This window comes from Stegostoma tigrinum, unplaced genomic scaffold (genome assembly GCF_030684315.1).
Source record: "Stegostoma tigrinum isolate sSteTig4 unplaced genomic scaffold, sSteTig4.hap1 scaffold_153, whole genome shotgun sequence".
In the NCBI taxonomy this organism is placed as follows: Eukaryota; Metazoa; Chordata; class Chondrichthyes; order Orectolobiformes; family Stegostomatidae; genus Stegostoma; species Stegostoma tigrinum.
In genome coordinates, this window is record NW_026728096.1 from 207,591 (window position 1) to 229,040 (window position 21,450).

Here is a 21,450-nt window from a genome sequence, read left to right on the forward strand (position 1 = left end):
TTCCCACAGGCACTGCATTTCCTTTCCCTCAGTCACTGCATCCCATTTCCATCAGTCACTGCGTCCCATTTCACTCAGTCACTGCGTCCCATTTCACTCAGCCACTGCGTCCCATTACCCTCAGTTACTACATCCAATTTCCCACACTAACGGCATCCCATTTCCCTCAGTCACTGCATCCCATTTCCCTCAGTCACTGCATCCCATTTCACTCAGTCACTGCACCCCATTTCACTCAGTCACTGCACCCCATTTCACTCAGTCACTGCACCCCATTACCCTCAGAAACACTATCCCATTTCCCACAGTCACTGCATCCCATTTCCCACAGTCACTGCATCCCCATTACCCTCAGTCGCAGCATCCCGTTTCCACAGGCACTGCACTTCCTTTCCCTCAGTCACTGCATCCCATTTCACGCAGTGACTGAATTCCATTTCACTCAGCCACTGCATCCCATTTCCCTCCGTCACTGCGTCCCATTTCCCACAGTCACTGCATCACCTTTCCTCAGTCACAGCTTGCCACTTCCCACAGTCACTGAATCACCTTTCCCTCAGTCACTGCAACGCATTACCATGAGTAACAGTATCCCATTTCGCTCAGTCCCTGCATCCCACTCCATTCAGCCATGCATACCATATCACTCAGTCACTGCATCCCATTTCCCACAGTCACTGCATACCCATTACCCTCAGTCACAGCATCCCGTTTCCACAGGCACTGCATTTCCTTTCCCTCAGTCACTGCATCCCATTTATCTCAGTCACGGCATCCCATTTCGCGCAGTGACTGAATTCCATTTCCCTCAGTGACTGCATCTCATTCCCCTCAATAACATTATCCCATTTCTCTCAGTCCCTGCGTCACATTCTATTCAGTCACTGCATCCCATTTCCCTCAAGCACTGCATCCCATTTCACTCAGCCACGGCATCCCGTTTCACTCAGTCACTGTGTCCCATTTCCCTCCGTCACTGCGTTCCATTTCCCACAGTCACTGCATCTCCTTTCCTCAGTCACAGCATGCCATTTCCCACAGTCACTGAATCACCTTTCCCTCAGTCAATGCGTCACATTTCACTCAGGCACTGCATCCCATTTCACGCAGCCACTGCATCCCATTTCACTCAGCCACTGCATCCCATTTCACTCAGCCACTGCATCCCATTTCACGCAGCCACTGCATCCCATTTCACGCAGCCACTGCATCCCATTTCACGCAGCCACTGCATCCCATTTCACGCAGCCACTGCATCCCATTTCACGCAGCCACTGCATCCCATTTCACGCAGCCACTGCATCCCATTACCCTCAGTTACGACATCCAATTTCCCACACTAACGGCATCCCATTTCCCTTAGTCACAGTATCCCATTTCTGACAGACACTGCATTCCATTTCAATCAATCACTGAATCCCAATTCACTCAGTCCCTACATCCCATTTCCCACAGTGACTGCATCCCATTTCCCTCAGTCACTGCATCCCATTTCCCTCAGTCACTGCATCCCATTTCCCTCAGTCACTGCATCCCATTTCACTCTGGCACTGCATCCCATTTCACTCTGGCACTGCATCCCATTTCACTCTGGCACTGCATCCCATTTCCACAGGCACTGCATCTGCTTTGCCTCAGTCACTGCATCCCATTTCCATCAGACACTGCATCCCATTTCACTCAGGGACTGCATCCCCTTTAACGGATACAGTGAATCCTACTCAACTGAGACAGTGCATCCCATTTCCATCAGTCACTGCATCCCATTTATCACAGTCACTGCATCCCATTTCCATCAGTCACCTCAACCCATTTCACTCGGCCACTGCAGCCCATTTCACTCGGCCACTGCAGCCCATTTCACTCGGCCACTGCAGCCCATTTCACTCGGCCACTGCAGCCCATTTCAACTCGGCCACTGCAGCCCATTTCACTCGGCCACTGCAGCCCATTTCACTCGGCCACTGCAGCCATTTCACTCGGCCACTGCAACCCATTTCACTCGGCCACTGCATCCCATTTCACTCGGGCACTGCATCCCATTTCACTCAGTCACTGCATCCCAGTTCACACAGTCACTGCATCTCATTTCACTCATTCAATGCTTCACATTACACTCACTGAGAGCGTCCCATTTCCCTCAATCACTGCGTTCCATGGTCCTCAGTCACTGCGTCCCATTTCCCACCGTCACTGCATCTCCTTTCGTCAGTCACTGCATCCCATTCCCATAATTCACTGCATCCCATTACCCTCAGTCACTGCATCCCATTACACTCAGTCACTGCATCCCATTACCCTCAGTCACTGCATCCCATTACCCTCAGTCACTGCATCCCATTACCCTCAGTCACTGCATCCCATTACCCTCAGTCACAGCATTCCATTACCCACAGTCACTGCATCCCATTACCCACAGTCACTGCATCCCATTACCCACAGTCACTGCATCCCATTACCCACAGTCACTGCATCCCCATTCCCTCAGTCACTGCATCCCATTTCCACCAGTCACCGCATCCCATTTCCATCAGTCACCGCATCCCATTTCCATCAGTCACCGCATCCCATTTCACTCGGTCCCTGCAGCCCATTTCACTCAGTCACTGCAGCCCATTCCCCACACTCAGCGCATCCCAATTCACAGAGACACGGCCTTCCATTACCCTCAGTCACTGCATCCCATTACCCTCAGTCACTGCATCCCATTTCCGTCAGTCACTGCATCCTATTTCCGTCAGTCACTGCACCCTATTTCCATCAGTCACTGCACCCTATTTCCATCAGTCACTGCACCCTATTTCCATCAGTCACTGCACCCTATTTCCATCAGTCACTGCACCCTATTTCCATCAGTCACTGCACCCTATTTCCATCAGTCACTGCATCCTATTTCCATCAGTCACTGCATCCTATTTCCATCAGTCACTGCATCCCATTTCCATCAGTCACTGCATCCCATTTCCATCAGTCACTGCATCCCATTTCCATCAGTCACTGCATCCCATTTCCATCTGACACTGCATCCGATTTCCATCAGTCACTACATCCCATTTCACGCAGTCACTGCAACCCATGTCCCGCAGTCACTGCATCCTATTTCCATCAGTCACTGCATCCCATTTCCATCAGTCACTGCATCCCATTTCCATCAGTCACTGCATCCCATTCCAATCAGTCACCTCAACCCATTTAACTCAGTCACTGCATCCCAGTTCACACAGTCACTGCATCTCATTTCACTCATTCAATGCTTCACATTACACTCACTGAGAGCGTCCCATTTCCCTCAATCACTGCGTTCCATTGTCCTCAGTCACTGCGTCCCATTTCCCACCGTAACTGCATCTCCTTTCGTCAGTCACTGCATCTCATTACCCTCAGTCACTGCATCCCATTTCCATAGGTCACAGCATCCTATTACCCTCAGTCACTGCATCCCTTTTCTCTCAGTCACGGCATCCCATTTCACTGAGTCACTGCATCCCATTTCACTGAGTCACTGAATCGCATTTGTTGTTCTCACTTGAATGCATTGGTCATGAATCTCCTCCAATGGCTGGTCATGTATTTCCAATGCAAAATTTTACCAAGTTTTGACTTTCAATTTTGATTACATGTGTTTCCTCTATTCTGTAAGATGCTGCAATAAACTCAAATTTGACAAATCATAATTCAACCACCATTATCTACAGAGTTAATTTCATCAAACAGATCCAATTAGAATTGTCACATTCCCAAATCCTGATTCTCGTTTTTCTAATTATGGGCCACAAGTTTCAGAAAAAAGACACTTAGAGTCAGAGAGATGTACAGTCGGGAAACTGATCCTTTGGCCCAATTTGTCTATGTTGACCAGATATCCTAAATTAATTTAGTCCCATTTGCCAGCATTTGGCCCATATTCCTCTCAACCCGTCTTATTCATATACCCATCCACATGCCTTTTAAACGTACAAGCCTCCACCACTTCCTCTGGCATCTCATTCCATACATGCACCACTATGAAAAAAATCCGGTCCATTTTAAATCTTCCCTCTCTCATTTTTAACCTATTCCCTCCAGTTATGGATTCCAGCAACCCGGGGAAAAGATCTTGGCTGTTCGCTCTATCCATGTCCCTCGTAATTGTATAATCTTCTATATGGTCAGCCCTGAACTCCAAAGTTCCAAGAAATAGCTGCCTGTTCAAGCCCACGGTATACCTCCAACCTCCGATGCTCGTAACATCCTTGTAGATCTTCTCTGAACCCTTTCAAGTTTACAACATACAACAATACGGCGCAGAACAGGCCCCTTCGGCCCTCAATGTTGCGCCGACATCCTTCCTCTCGCAAGGAGACCAAAATCGATTGCAGTATTCCAAAAGCAGCCGAATCAATGTCCTATATGGCTGCTAAGTGATCTCCCAACTCCTATACTCAATGCACTGACCGATAAAGGCGAGCACACCAAATGTCTCCTTCATATCCTTTCTACCGGTGGCTGTACTTTGATGGAACTACGAAACTGCACTCCAGCGTCTCTTTATTCAGCAACACTCCCCACAACCTTCAGTGGAAACGTGCTGCCCTGATTTGCCTTTCCAAAATGTAGCACCTCACATTTGGCTAACCTCAACTCCATCTGCCACTCCTCAGTTCATTGGCCCTTGTCAATGTCCCATTGCATTCTGAGGTGACCTTCTTGGCTGGCTACTACACCTTCAATCATTGGGATACTTACTAACCACACCTTCTATTTTCATATCCAAATCATTGCATCACTTCAACTCCCCCTCCCACTCCCTGAATGACATGTCCATCCTGGGCCTCTTCCAGTGTCACAACCACACCACCCAGAAACTGGAGGAGCAGCACCTCATATTCCGCCTCGGGAGCTCCAACTCAATAGCCTCAATGTGGACTTGGCCACCCTCAAAATCTCCCCACCCGCCAGCCTCATCCCAAGACTACTTCCTCCCCTCATCCCCGCCTCCATGACCTGTCCGCCTTCTCTCCCACCAATCCACTCCTCCCACCTCACTGACCAACTCCCACCACTGCTTGAAATTATTCTTCTTTTCACACTTCATCAGCTCGATGTTATTTCTAAAATCTATTTTCCAATTGTTGGAAAAAGTGAGATAAAGAGAAGTAAAAGAAGTTACATTCTTACCACTCGGGAAATCTCTGAATATTCTTCTGTTGAAAGGCCGCCAAGGAACGATGCAATTCTTTTGTCACAAACGCTGTGAGGGAGACATCTTTTTCGGTTCCACTAACTCCACCCTAAGGAAGACAAACCCACGTAACAGATCTGGTGACTTAAAACATACTCTATTGTTGCCCAAGTTGGAGAGCTGGATGAACACAGCAGGTCAAGCAGCATCAGAGGAGCAAGAAAGCTGATGTTTCGGGACGAGACCCTACTTCAGAAAATTGGCGCTGGAGAATCTGAGATAACAAGGTGTAGAGCCGGATGATACTGCTTGGCCTGCTGTGCTCATCCAGCTTTACACCTTCTCATCTCAGATTCTCCAGCATCTGCAGTTCCTACTACCTCTATTGTTGACCTTTCACTTTACTGAACTAATATGAGCCAGTAGTTTTGTTTAGGCTCACGTAATCTTACGCTTATTGGCCTGCACAAAATCCTGAATTAATTTTGATCGACTGATGGGAGGAGATGAATTTTATAGAAATTTTTGTTTTCTACCAATTTGCAGAGGGCATCGTGGGCGATTGAAGGACAGTGTTATTATCCTCCAGGTCTGCGGACTGCATCGTTACCAACTTGCCCATTTGCATATACATACAATATTCATTATTTAGCAATAAAACATAATAAACCAATACTGCATACTAAAAACAACGCTCACATATCAATGGAAATTTAAATATTTATCATAGAGTTTGAAGAATTGAATTCAATGATACAAAGCAAAAACCAGTGAAGATGAGTGCAGTTGGTCAGCACTTTTGCCACTAAGTGGAGGTTGGCAGTTTGAGGCCACCCAGGAACAAGCAAGCTCTGTCTAACTCCAAGGGCAGCACGGTGGCTCAGTGGTTCGCACTGCTGACTCACAGCGCCAGGGACCCAGGTTCGATCCCACCGTTGGGCGATCTTCTGTGCGGAGTTTGTACATTCTGCCCATGCCTGCATGGGTTCCTGCTGGGTGCTCTGGTTTCCTCCCACAGTCCAAAGATGTGCAGGCTAGGTGTATGGGCCATGCCAAACTTGCCCATTGTGTTTAGGGATGTGTAGATTAGGTGTGTTAGTCATGGGAAATGTAGGGTTACTGAGGAAAGGGTCGAGGGTGGGTCAGGGTGAGATGCTCTTTGGAGGGTGGCCGTGGACTTCTTGGGTCAAAAGGGGCTTGTTTCCACACCGTAGGGATTCTATGATATGGAAGTATCTTTTGAAGTGGACATTCATGGGTATGCTGTGACAGAGACCTTGAAATACTGCACAACAAATATTTGGAACTAGACTGTCAATTCAGACATAGCATCAAAAAGGTCATGGAAGTTGTCACCGATATTAAGCAGGATTGATGAAAATCCAGCAGGAAATGGTGTCAAAAGGCTCAGTATCTTTTATTCATCTCCAGTTATTTTGTCCAGGGCACTGGATGCTGGCAGGATTGAAACATTTAAGAAATGCTTCACAAATCACATATAAGGACCTGCACATCTTTGAACAATGAGAGGAAGCTGCAGCACTTGGCAGAAGCCCCTCGCAGACGCGGGGAGGACATGTCAATTCCACACAGATCGTTACCCAAGACTGGAATCTCAATTGGCTCCCCAGTGCATGAGCAGCTCTAACCACTGAGCAACTACCTTGCCCAGAAGGAGTTTTATAAGCGCATACATTATTTCCATGAAGACAGATCCAATCCTCTATGTCCAATCAAAATAACATATTGTAGATATCATGACAACAATCATAAATGATTTTGAATTGGTAAATCAAAAATAATTAAAATTGTTTCCAAGCCTAAATACTAGATAAGGTGTAGTTAAGATGAATAGTGCAACAACAAAAAGGCCATATTTTATGTGACGACCGGTAACACTTGAAAACTTGCAACAATATAGTCACCAGAAGAGATCTGAAGTGGCTTGATGGTGCACTCCATCAGACACTGGAATGAAACTCCAAAGATCACAAATTCTCCTTCAATACCGTGTTATAACAGTGACTGCATAAACCTGTGTTTATGGGCCTGACTGGAAACCCACACAACATGCATAAACAAAAAAATAATCTAAGGTGATAAGAGAAATAAATGTATGTATGCAACGTCTTTGAAAAGCAATTATCTGTAGTGGATGCAAGCCCATAAGGAATTTCGTTTCACAGATTATATTCATTTGCACTGCAGGTCATGCCAGTCAGAATCAGTTTTCGTTTCATGACAGATAACTAAAATGTCCATTACAATGAACTTTGGTTGATCAGAAGATTTTAAGTAAGGACTATGTCTTGTGTGAGCTGACGGCATTAGGGGATGGAGAAGGTACATGCACTGCTGGCATCTTGACACCATTGAATGAGCAAGCGTGGACGCAAAGGTTGTAACAGGTAACAATTGTACAGGCAATATCTTTTGAGCTCCTTCCGAGCAAGCCTGTAATACTCTAAAGCTGTGCTAGACCCTCACTTCCTCCACCTTACGTACGCTGCCTTTTTCTTTTTGACAAGAAGCACCTCTGTACCAGTCATCCAAGGTTCCTTAATCTTACCCCTTCTTACCTGTCTCAGAGGAACAAATTTATACATCACTCGCAACAACTGCTCCTTGAACAGTCTCCACATGTCTGCTGTGCCCTTTCTGTGGAACAATTGCTCCCAATCTGTACTTCCCAACTCCTGTCTGATAGCGTTATAGTTTCCTTTACCCCAGTTAAATATCTTCCCCTGGTAACTGCTCCTTTCCCTTTCCACGGCTATGGTAAATGTGAGGCTGTTGTGGTCACTGTTGCCAAAGTGCTCTCCCACCACGAGATCTGACACCTGTCCTGGTTCATCGCCGAGCACCAAATCCAAAAGGCCTCCCGCCTCGTCGGCCTGTCCACATACTGAGTCAGGAAACCCTCCTGAACACACCTGACAAAAACGGCTCCATCCAAACCATCTGCACGAAGGAGGTTTCGATCTATATTGGGAAAGTTGAAGTCACCCATAACAACAACCCTGCTACGTTTGCACTTTTCAACAATCTGCCGGCCAATGAGTTCTTCGATCTCCCAACTGCTATTTGGGGTCCGTAGAAAACCCCCAGTGAGGTGACTGCTGCCTTGCTGTTCCGAACTTCCACCCACACTGACTCAGTCGACAAATCTTCCTTGGCAACCTCAGCCCATACCACCGCAGTAGACGAGTCCTCAAAGGTTCTTTCATCCGCCATTATACTGTCCTTGACCAACAAGGCCACACCTCCCCCTCTTTTACCACCTTCCCAGACCTTAATGAAAGATCTAAACCCGAGAACTTGCAACATCCATTCCTGACCCTGCTCTATCCATGCCTCCGGAATGGCCACAACATCGAAGTCCCAGGTACCGATCCAAGCTGCAAGCTCACCTACATTATTCCGGATACTCCCGGCATTAAAGTCGTCACACTTCAATCCAGCTTGCTGTCTGCCAGCACACTTCTGTGACAGTGAGGTCCTGACCATGTCCTCCCTACGCTCATCCTCCTGTGTACTAGGACTACACCTCAGTTTCCCGTCCCCCTTCTGAGCTCGTTTAAATCCACCCAAATGAGACTAGCCAATTTCCCACCCAGGATATTCGTGCCCCTCTGGTTCAAGTGGAGACCGTCCTGTTTGTACAGGTACCACCTTCCCCAGAACGAGCCCCAATTGTCCATGTACCTGAAGCCCTCCCACCTGCACCATCCCTGCAGCCACGTCTTCAGCTGAAATCTCTCCATGTTCTTTGCCTCGCCTCCACGTGGTACGGGTGACAAACCAGTGACGACCACGCTGTTTTTTCTCGCTCTCAGCTTCCACCCTCGCTCCCTCAAATCCTGCCTGACATCCCTATCACTCTTTCTACCTACATCGTTGGTGCCTACGTGGACCACGACTTGGGGCTGGTCAACCTCTCCCCTCAGGACCCTAAACACATGATCCGAGACATCACGGACCCTGGCACCTGGTAGGCAACACACCAATCGTCAGTCTCTTTCGTTCCCAGCAAATCTTCTATCAGTCCTTCTAACTAATGAGTGAGTCCCCAATGACTATCACTCTCTTCCTATCCCCGCTTCCCTTCTGTGCAAGAGGGACAGACTCTGTGCCAGAGACCTGCACCCTACTGCGTACCCCTGATCAGTCGTCCCCCGGAACAGTACCCAAAACGGTATACTTATTTTTCAGGGGAACGACCACAGGGGAAGGTTAGTCAAGCTACACCGGGTAAACGTGCATTTTTGGCTGAAGAAACATGTGTTTCAATGTGAGCTAATGGAAGAAGCCATGGAGTCAAAGCTAAACATTTCGACAATAAGACAACCATTCTTAAAAGCAGCATACAGCGTGAAAAAGAAATGAGCTGCTTTAATATCCACTTAAAATTTATGTGGAATATCAGATGGAATTTTCTTATTGACTCCATTGTGCAATCATGTCGAGCTAAAAATGTTAACTGCATTAATTAATACTAACCAGAAACGGACTTTGTAGTAAATGGTTTGACGATTTTCTGTATCTGGAACATCCCTTTTCCTTCTCGAACGAAGATCGTACCAACCTATGGTACCAAACTGTGAGTCAAACGGATGGGACACATAATCTTTAAATTCCTCATCAAAACAGTCTCATCGTGTGGTTCTGTGCAATAAAAGAGAAAGAATAAACATGTTTCCCACAATTTTGCTGATGTTTACGAACAGAATGCACAAATTCAAAAAGTTTGAGCTGGCATGTCTGCTTCCTCCAGCCTGTTGAAACTGTTCCATTCAATGTGAAATTTGTGATAAGTTTTAGCACACAGGTCTATTTGATCTGTGCCACCACCTTCTATTAGTCATACATGCTTTCCCCCTCTTGAAGTGTTCAATGAGATTTTGATTTTAAATCTTATTGTCATATTCTTTTGATTCTCAATCATCAATGAATCTGATGTCGCCGCCATTCCATGCAGTGCACAGCACGTCAAACAGGAGTCTTACTCTTGCCATGAGCACTGAGGTAGTATGGGGTCATAACTGTCTCATAGTTCGGAATGAAATTCTATATACAGGGTTATGCAGAGTCATGCAGTTAATTTTATTTGACATGCTATTTCTTTTCTTCACAATTATGCTGGATTTAAAGTGATCTTCACCCTCATTTAAAATGAATCCAATATCCAACCATCTGTAAAACTGGCAAATCCAAATTTTAATTGGAGTTTAGTGTTTCACAAATATATTACTTTTTAAAAAAGTATATTCGAGTCAACATTAACATTTCATTCCCCGACACCGGGTGAACTTACTTTCAAACTCCAATTTTCCTTTGGTATTAACGGAGAGGTGAGCCTTTTTGCAAGCACCGAAAGTCTGCACCAGTTTATGCTAAAACCTGCGGAACTGTAAGTTTCACAAATATGTTCCTATTAAACACTAATTCCTATTGAAGCAGTATGAAGCTAAATTCGTTCAACAGGGCAGCAAAACGGTCAAGATTTTAAAAGCAAGCAACTATTTTGAAGTCACTCTTCGAACTAAATTCCATCTTGGTGTGTGAGAGTCCATAGGTGCCTCACTCTCAAAGAACCATTCAAACTGTCATGCAATTACTGAAACAAGACAGACTAAAAACATCAATGTTAACAGTCACTAAGATTTTGACAGTGATGTGGAATTCGTATTCAATGCACGCTGGGGAAAATCTGTTCCAATCTGGATAGTAGTCACTTATCACCATCCCACCTACCTTCCCCAGCACCTCCTCCCCCTCCACACTGTTTGTTTCTGAGCTCCCTTCCACCCTCCATTTCTGAGGAAGGGTCCTGACCCAAAACCTCAACTTTCTTGAGCCTCTGATGCTGCCTGCCCTGCTGTGTTCCTCCAGCTCCACAATGTGTTATCTCAGACACCAACATTGGCAGTTCTTACTATCTGGATAACTCATTCTCACCTTGCAACAAGTGATTTCTCGTCATTTTCTTTTCAGATGACGCATGTACATGTATATACATAAATATACATATTGCACTTTCATGCCTGAACCACTAACCGAGAGGATATTTTAAAAGAGTCTCTTCATATCTGCATGAAAGAGAAATCATCAAGGTCATAACTTTCATTTTAGGAATAACTCGAACATTCAAAGTACTCACAGTCAGTGTCCCATTTCCTTGACCAGTCAATTTGATGTGAATCTTTCTTCCAAGTGGAAACTATAACAACAATTATATTTGAGAATCAAACTCTTCATTGCATCACCAATATTTCCTTGTCTGTTTGAAACATAACATAATAAAATAATCATGGACAGATTGGCCAACAGTGAAATTTAACGTGTGTTCCGGCAACTGAAAATCACAACCATTGAAGTGATCTTTAAAAAGCTGTTGTCATACAACAGAGCACTTTTTGAGATGCAGTGATGAACATACTTCCTGAGATGCAAATAATATATGCCAAATTAATTCCAAAGAATACCTTTACAATTAAAAAGAAGCTAAAAATCTCTTTACATTGTGATACTTGTCAGATTGCTATTAGTCAATGGAAATCGTTCAGAACAATTATTTATTCCCAGATGAAAAGGAAGGGTACACATTTCATTTTCACATCTTATCCAAGAGAAAAAAAAACACCTTCATGAATGCATTGTCAAACAAGAAGACTCACAAAATAAGTCATTTGGCCCATTGAATTTCCTCCACCATTCGGTGAGATCATGGTTGATCTCATTACATTTATCATGACACAACATTTCCACCAAACCCTTCTTATAGCTAATACATTCCGATCCAAGTAACATCCTGGTAAATCTCTGTTTCTGTGTCATGTCTTGTCTTTCTAAATAGTTTTGAGTCATCTACAAATTTAGCCACAGCACATGCACCTCTTTCCTCCAAGTCATTAATAAACAAGCACAAGAGCTGTGGTTCCTTCAGCGCGACCTCATTTCTTACTGACAAGCCAACCCTGGCATCTCTGTCCATTTGTATCGGAGATAATGGGAGCTGCAGATGCTGGAGAATCCAAGATAACAAAGTGCGGAGCTGGATGAACACAGCAGGATGAACACACAGAAGGAGAAGGGTCTCGGCCCGAAACGTCAGCTTTTACGCTCCTGAGATGCTGCTTGGCCTGCTGCGCTCATCCAGCTCTACACCTCGTTACCTCAGATTCTCCAGCATCTGCAGTTGCTACTATCTCTGAAGAGATTTTCTTTCTCTTCTCCCACAGCAGTCTTGGAAACAACTCATCTGGGCGTGGGGATTTGTTCACTTCTAAACCAGCCAAAAATTTCAATTTCACACTGCATCTTCCTGCTTTATAGACGTGAATGCTCCTCCTTGAAGGGAGAGCAGACGGGAGGGACTTGTCTACTGTATCAATGCCCTTCAGTTCTGAACACAGATTGCTCCCTCACCCCGTGTACACCCCGGTTTCTAATTGGAGCTACTCTTTCCCTGGTTATCCTCCTGCTTCATGTACCTGTGGAATATCTTGATATTCTCTCCAATATTGGCCACCACCGTTTCTTCACACTTCGTTTTTATACGCCACTAGTCATCCATTCATTTGCTTCCTTCGCACTTGTCGTAAACATGTCCTGAACATTCCTCAAGATCCAGGGTTTTCCAGGCTTGTCGATTATAAATTTCACCCAAAATGGAATATAACTGGCCTTTACTCTCCCAGTTCCTTTCCTGGACGTATCCGACTATTCTGCTGCAGATTCGCCCTCAAGTAACTTCCCAAAATATTTTACCCAGATCCTGCCTTGTTTAAATAAAATATGCCTTTTCCCAAACCAAAGACACTTGGTTTTTTTAACAGACGGACGTTCTCCTTTTCCGTAACATATGTTGAAAAGTCTGTTGTCATGGTCACTATCGCTAAAGCACTTAGCCACTGTCACCTTGAACACTGGCTTTGTGTCCCAGAAATAGGTCCAGCATTGCACTGTCCCTTACAAGCTCGTCTACGTGTTGATGTTAAATCATCTCTCAAATGTATTTCAAGAATTATTTCCCAAGTCAACCTTTTATGTTATCTCAATTCATGTTGTGCAGTTGAAATCCCCTGATATAATTTTTATTTTATTAGTTCTCACCTCTCAGTGAATTACCTGCAATTGCCCACTGCTTGGAGGTCCATAGCTGAAATTCCTCACAACATTAGCAAACCCTTGTGCAAAGATTTTGGCTCCTTTCCGGTTCAGCTGCAGACCAGCCCACTTGTCGAGGATACACCATCCCCGCGCATTTCCCTTCAGATCCGGGAGTCTAAATCCTTCCCCGAACACAAACACGTGAGCCAAGCATTCATCTGTTTTCTTCCCCTTTTTCTTGTCTTCTCAGCATGTGACAACAGGAATAATCCAGAGATTACATCTTTAGAGGTCCTGCTATGTAATCCACTGCCTAGATCTTGGAACACTTGATGCAAGACCTCATCACTCATCTTACCAAGGTGTACATCAAGCTGTGTCTTACGGACCTCCTACTTCAGGATACCCTCAATAACATTGTTGACCTGGTTAATACGCTATTTGGAGTCACATCCGCTGCTGTGAAAAATCTTGTCCACCCAGATTGTCGCAATGGGCAAAAAAGCACACCAATGTCTCAACTTCCCAGGAGGCTAAGGCAATTCGGTGTGTCCACAAGGACAACGTTCATTGATGTACCATAGAAAGCATCTTATCTGGATGCATATCACAGCACGGTTCCGCTAGCTAAACAATCCCTAATTATTGTGGCTCCTGCCATTCTTCGCCCAGGCAGAATCGGTTCTCTTTGGTCATGACAAATTTGGGAGAAAATCCATGCTGAGTGAAAGTTAATTCGTCCAACAATTCAGATACCATGGAATACTGAGCAATAAGTGAGTGTGTGTGTGTGTGCGCGCGCATGTGCGTGAGAGAGAGAGAGAGTGTGTTAAAAGAGAGAGAGTGTGTGTGTGTGAGAAAGAGAGAGAGAGTGTGTGAGAGAGAGAGTGAGAGAGAGTGTTTGTGTGTGTGTGAGAGAGAGAGAGAGAGAGAGTGTGTGTGTGTGAGAGAGACAGAGTGTGTGTGTGAGAGAGAGAGAGCGTGTGTGTGTCTGTGAGAGAGAGAGTGAGTGTGTGTGTGAGAGAGAGAGAGACAGGGAGAGAGTGGGGTGTGTGTGTGTGAGAGAGAGAGAGTGAGAGAGAGTGTGTGTGTGTGAGTGTGAGAGAGAGAGACAGAGAGAGAGAGAGTGAGAGTGTGCGTGTGTGCGTGCGTGAAAGAGAGAGCGAGAGTGTGCGTGTGTGTGTGTGTGTGTGCGTGTGCGTGTGAGAGAGAGAGTGTGTTTATGTGAGAGAGAGAATGTGTGTGTGTGTGTGTGTGTGTGTGTGTGTGAGAGATAGAGGGAGAGAGAGAGACAGAGTGTGTGTGTGTGTGTGTGTGTGCGTGTGAGAGAGAGAGAGAGTGTGTGTATGTGAGAGAGAGAGAGAATGTGTGTGTGTGTGTGTGTGTGTGTGAGTGAGAGAGAGATTGTCTGTGTGTGTGAGACAGACAGACACAGAGAGAGAGAGAGAGTGAGAGTGCGTGTGCGTGCGTGAGTGAGAGAGAGAGAGAGCGAGAGAGAGCGTGTGTGTGTGTGTGTGTGTGTGAGAGAGAGAGAGAGAGAGAGGGAGAGAGTGGGGATGTGTGTGTGTGTGTGTGGGTGAGAGAGAGAGAGAGAGACAGAGTGTGTGTGTGTGTGAGAGAGAGAGTGTGTGTGAGTGTGAGAGAGAGAGAGACAGAGAGAGAGAGTGAGAGTGTGTGCGTGCGTGAAAGAGAGAGAGAGCGAGAGTGTGCGAGAGTGTGTGTGTGTGAGAGAGAGTGTGTGTGATTGGGTGTGTGAGAGAGAGAGAGAGAGTGAGAGAGTGTGTGTGTGTGCGAGAGAGAGAGCGAGTGTGTGTGCGTGTATGTGTGCGCGTGCGTGTGAGAGAGTGTGTGTGTGTGTGAGAGAGACAGTGTGATTGGGTGTGTGTGTGAGAGAGAGAGAGAGAATGAGAGTGTGTCTGTGTGTGTGTGAGAGAGAGTGTGAGTGAGTGATAGAGAGAGAGAGAAAGAGTGAGTGTATGTGAGAGAGAGAAAGAGAGAGACAGAGTGTGTGAGAGAGAGAGAGAGTGTGTGTGTGTGAGAGAGAGAGACAGAGCGTGAGTCTGTGTGTGTGAGAGAGGGAGGGAGAGAGTGTGTGGGTGTGTGTGTGTGAGAGAGAGAGAGAGAGAGAGAGAGAGAGAGAGAGAGAGATAGAGAGAGAGAGAGTAGCATGTTACTAGATCAATGGGTCGGTGATCTAGATTTAAAATCTGCAGTGGATGAGTTCAAATACTGCCATTGCAGTTTCTGAATTGATTGCAGTTCGTTGAATAGATTTGGAGTAAAAAGTTCACCTTGTTAAGGGTGATTGTTGGATTGCTGGAAAAACCTGATTGGCTCTTCAATGCTCTTTGAGCAAAAGAAAACTGCAATTGTTACATAATAAAGTGTGGAGCTGGGTGAACACAGCAGGCCAAGCAGGCCAAGCAGGCCAGCACCTCAGGAGCAAAAAGCTGACGTTTCGGGCCTAGACCCTTCATCAGAAAAATGGTCTCAGCCCGATGAAGGTTCCAGGCCCAAAACGTCAGCTTTTGTGCTCCTGAGATGCTGCTTGGACTGCTGTGTTCATCCAGCTTCACACCTTGTTATCTCAGATTCTCCAGCATCTGCAGTTCCCGTTATCTCTGATGCAATTGTTACATCGTCTGATTTCAATGTGACTCTAGAGCTGACTCTTAACAGGACTTTTGAAATGGTTTAGAAGCCATGGAGGCAGTTTCAAAACCATCTCCTCAAAACTCATGGGCAATGAATGCAAGCCTTATCTCCCATTCTGTGTAAGAATTTAACTCAATCTCATTCCTTGGGACCCCTGCTGGACGTTAATGTGTGATGTGTCTAATCTCAGGCTGAATGGTGTTATCGTTACAATTTTCTTTTATTCATGGCATGTGCTCGCTGCTGACTTGACCAGCATTTATTGCCCATCCCTAAATACCTTGTAGAAGGTGATGGTGAACTGCCATCCGGAACCACTGCAGTTCTTGCGTAGACGAATCCGACAATGCTGCTCGGAAGGGAGTTCTAGGAATTTGACCCAGTGAGACTGAAGGAAGAGCAGTATATTTCCAAGTCAAGATGGTGAGTGGCTTAGACGGGGACTTGCATGTGCAGATGTTCCCTTGTGTCTACTGTCCTTATCCTTCTCGATAGTAGGGGTCATAGGTGTAGAAGGTGTGTGCTGGAGCAACCTTAGTGAATTTACGCAGTGCATCCTGTAGATGGTACACACTGCTCCATCTTTGTGTCAATGGTAAATGGAGTTCATGTTGAAGGTGGTGATTCTGATGCCATCAAGCAGGCTGCTTTGTCCTGGATGGTGTAAAGCTTCATGTGTGTTGCTGGGGAGCTGTATCCACCCAGGCAAGCAGATAGTATTCTATCGCACTCCTGAACTGAGCCTGACAGATGGTGGTCAGGCACTGGCAGAGGGCATGAGGTGAGTTACTCACTGCAGAATTCCCAGCCTCTGATCTGTTTTTATAGTCACAATATTTACATAGCTGGTCCACGTCCAATTTCTAGTTAATGATATCACTCGGGATGTTGATCGTGAGGGATTCAGTGGCGGTAATATCATTGATTTTTCAGGGGTAATGGTTAGATTTTCACTTATTGGAGATGGTCATTCCTGACACTTGTGTGGCGCCCACGCTACTTGCCATTTACTTACCGAGAGTGGACCTTGTCCAGGTCTTGCTGCAAATGGGCATTTCAGTATCTGGAGCATTACAAATGCTGCTCAACAGTGTGTAATCATCAGCAAACATCCCACCTATGACCTTAGAATGGAAGGATATCCTCAATGTGAAAATGGGACTCGAGGAGCTCTTGTCTTAAACTAGATACAGGTTATTACACGACAGTAACCAAGTAAAAGTTGCATTGGAATGATAAACATTGTTTCAAACATTATGAGCAAGTCTTAGAAGGTAGAAAAGTCTCCTTTGAGATCCAGACCCATTCTCACGGCCCAGGTCCTTATGACATGACATTATCATAATAGGGGAAGCTTAATCAATACTGACTCTTTTGGAACTAAACATAGTGATTCCTGAATGGATTGAGCAGCACTCACGAAATAAAAGTGAGGAACTACTTCTTTGCCTCTGGATTCTTTGCAATGAAATGGGAATTAATTAAATACCAAGGTGTGGTCACTGTCCATCTGTCCCAGCAGAACGGGCCAGAATTTCAAGAATTTCAGTGAAAATGTCATGATTCAAAAAAATTACATTGTGCATATCTTTGATAAAACTATCCACAAGGGGAAGTAGATCCACAATCTGTTCACCATTTTTGGTTCAGTTTATCATATGAATGAACATAGAACATAGAACATGACAGCACAGGCAGTTCGGCCTTCGATGCTGTGCTGACCTGTCATACCGATCTCAAGCCCATCTAAACTACACTATTCCATGTACGTCCATATGCTTGTCCAATGATGACTTAAATGTACCTAAAGTTGGCGAATCTACTACCGTTGCGGGCAAAGCATTCCATTCCCTTACTACTCTCTGAGTAAAGAAACTACCTCTGACATCTGTCCTATATCTTTCACCGCTCAACTTAAAGCTATGCCCCCCGTGCTCGCTGTCACCATCCTTGGAAAAAGGCTCTCCCTATCCACCCTGTCTAACCCTCTGATTATTTTATATGTTTCAATTAAGTCCCCTCTCAACCTTCTTCTCTCTGACGAAAACAGCCTCAAGTCCCTCAGCCTTTCCTCGTAAGACCTTCCCTCCATACGAGGCAACATCCTAGTAAATCTCCTCTGCACCCTTTCCTAAGCTTCCACATCCTTCTTCTAATGTGGTGACCAGAACTGCACACAATACTCCAAGTGCGGCCGCACCAGAGTTTTGTACAGCTGCAGCATAACCTCTTGGTTCCGGAACTCGATCCCTCTGTTAATAAAAGCTTCAACACTGTGTGCCTTCTTAACACCCCTGTCAACCTGGGTGGCAACTTTCAAGGATCTGTGTACATGGACACCGAGATCTCTCTGCTCATCTACACTACTAAGAATCTTAGCCCAGTACTTTGCATTCCGGTTACTCCTACCAAAGTGCATCACCTTACACTTGTCCACGTTAAACTCCATTTGCCACCTCTCAGCCCAGCTCTGCAGCTTATCTATGTCTCTCTGTAACCTACAACATCCTTCTTCACGATCCACAACTCCACCGACCTTAGTGTCGTCTGCAAATTTACTAACCCATCCTTCTACGCCCTCATCCAAGTCATTTATAAAAATGACAAACAACAGTGGACCCAACACCGACCCTTGCGGTACACCACTAGTTACTGGACTCTAGGATGAACATTTCCCATCAACCACCACCCTCTGTCTTCTTTCAGCAAGCTAATTTCCGATCCAAACTGCTATATCTCCCACAATTCCATTCCTCTGCATTTTGTACAATAGTCTGTTTTGGGGACCCTTATCGAACGCCTTGCTGAAATCCATAGACTCCACACTAACCGGTTTACTCTCATCTACCTGTTTGGTCACCTTCTCAAAGAACTCAATAAGGTTTGTGAGGCACGACCTACCCTTCACAAAACCGTGCTGACTATCTCTGATCAAATTATTCTTTTCTAGATGATTATAAATCCTGTCCCTTAGAACCTTTTCCAACACTTTACCAACAACTGAGGTAAGGCTCACTGGCCGATAATTACCAGGGTTGTCTCTACTCCCCTTCTTGAACAGGGGAACCACAATTGCTATCCTCCAATCATCTGGCACTATTCCTGTAGACAATGACAATTAAAGATCAATGCCAAAGGCTCGGCAATCTCCTCCCTGGCTTCCCAGAGGATCCTAGGATAAATTCCATCCGGCCCAGGGGTCTTATCTATCTTCACACTCTGTAGGATTTCTCATACCTCTTCCTTGTGAACCTCAATCCCACCTAGTCTAGTAGCCTGTATCTCAGTATTCTCCTCGACAACATTGTCGTTTTCGAGAGCGAATACTGTCAAAAAATATTCATTTAGTGCTTCCCCTATCTGCTCTGATTCCAGACACAACTTCCCACGACTATCCTTGATTGGCCCTAATCTTACTCTCGTCATTCTTTTATTCCTTAAGTACCTATAGAAAGCCTTAGGGTTTACCCTGATCCTATCCGCCAGCAACTTCTCTTGTCTCCTCCTGGCTCTTCTGAGCTCTCTCTTTAGGTCTTTCCTGGCTACCTTGTAACCCTCAAGCACCCTAACTGAGCCTTCACATCTCATCCTGACATAAAGTGTGAAGCTGGATGAACACAACAGGCCAAGCAGCATCTCAGGAGCACAAAAGCTGACGTTTCAGGCCTAGACCCTTCATCTAGACCCTTCATTTTACGCCTGAAACATCAGCTTTTATGCTCCTGAGATGCTGCTTGGCCTGCTGTGTTCATCCAGCTTCACACTTTGTTATCTTGGATTCTCCACCATCTGCAGTTCCCATTATCACTCATCCTAACATAAGCCTTCTTCTTCCTCTTGACCAGAGATTTCACTTCCTTCGTAAAACACAGCTCCCACGCTCTATAGCTTCCTCCCTGCCTGACAGGTACATACTTAGAGGACACACAGGAACTTTTCTTTGAATAAGCTCCACATTTCTAATGTGCCCATCCCCTGCGGTTTCCTTCCCCATCCTATGCTCCCTAAATCTTGCCTAATCTCATCGTAATTGCCTTTCCCCTAGCTGGAACTCTTGCCCAGTGGTATACACCTATCCCTTTCCATCACTAAAGTAAACATAACAGAATTGTGATCGCCATCACCAAAGTGCTCACCTACTTCCAAATCTAACAGCTGGCCGGGCTCATTACCCAGTACCAAATCTAATGTGGCGTCGCCCCTTGTTGGCCTGTCTACATACTGTGTCAGGAAGCCCTCCTGCACACACTGGACAAAAACTGACCCATCTATAGAACTCAAGCTATAGTGTTCCCAGTCAATATTTGGAAAGTTGAAGTCCCCCATGACAACTACCCTGTCTCTCTCACTCCTATCGAGAATCATCTTTGCTATCCTTTCCTCTACATATCTGGGACTATTCGGAGGCCTATAGAAAACTCCCAACAGGGTGACCTCTCCTTTCCTGTTTCTAACCTCAGCCCATACTACCTCAGTTGACGAGTCTCCAAACATCCTTTCTGCAACTGTAATACTGTCCTTGACCAACAATGCCACACCTCCCCCTCTTTTACTGTCTTTTCTGCTCTTACTGAAACATCTAAATCCCGGAACCTGCAACAACCATTCCTGTCCCTGCTCTATCCATGTCTCCGAAATGGCCACAACATCGAAGTCCCAGGTACTAACCCATGCTGCAAGTTCACCCACCATATTCCGGACGCTCCTGGCATTGAAGCAGACACACTTCAAACCAACTGCTTGCTTGCCGGTGCCGTCTTGCGTCCCTGAAACTTTATTTTGGACCTCCCTACTCTCAACCTTTTCTATGCTTGAACAACAATTTTGGTTCACATCCCCCTGCTGAATTAGCTTAAACCCACCTGAAAAGCCTTAGTGAATTTCCCCCCCAGGATATCGGTACCCCTCTGGTTCAGGTGAAGACCATCTTGCTTGTCGAGGTCCCACCCACCCGAGAAAGACCCCCAATTATTCAAGAATCCAAAACCCTCTTTCCTGCACCATCCCTGTAGCCACATGTTCAACTGCTCTCTCTCCCTAGCACGTGGCACGGGCAACAAACCAGAGACAACAACTCTGTTCATCCTAGCTCTAAGCTTCCATCCTAGCTCCATGAATTTCTGCCTTAAATCCCCATCACTCTTCCTACCTATGTCGTAGGTGCCTATGTGGACCACGACTTGGGGCTGCTCCCCCTCCCCCTTAAGGATCCCAGAAACATGATCAGAGACATCACGCACCCTGGCACCTGGGAGGCAACACACCAACCATGAATCTCACTTGTACCCACAGAACCTCCGATCTGTCCCCCTAACTATGGAGTCCCCAATGACTACTGCTCTGTTTCTCTTCCTCCTTCCCTTCTGAGCAGCAAGGACAGACTCTGTGCCAGAGACCTGTGCCCTGCTGCTTTCCCCTGGTAAGTCGTCCCCCACAACAGTATCTAAAACGGTATACTTATTGTTGAGGGGAATGGCCATAGGGGATCCCTGCTCTGCCTGCCGGTTCCCTTACCGGCCCCT

The 21,450-nt window shown here is 45.8% G+C and overlaps 1 long non-coding RNA gene across 1 annotated transcript in view; it reads right to left on the reverse strand.

Moving 5' to 3' along the window:
- LOC132207772 (uncharacterized) overlaps window positions 1–21,450 on the reverse strand; it is a 243,560-nt gene that overhangs the window by 205,046 nt on the left and 17,064 nt on the right. Inside the window, exons 2-4 of the long non-coding RNA XR_009443800.1 lie at window positions 11,322–11,381; window positions 9,662–9,826; window positions 5,158–5,270 (exon numbers count right to left, since the gene is read on the reverse strand). This is a non-coding gene — a long non-coding RNA (uncharacterized LOC132207772). The remainder of the gene's footprint in view (window positions 1–5,157; window positions 5,271–9,661; window positions 9,827–11,321; window positions 11,382–21,450) is intronic.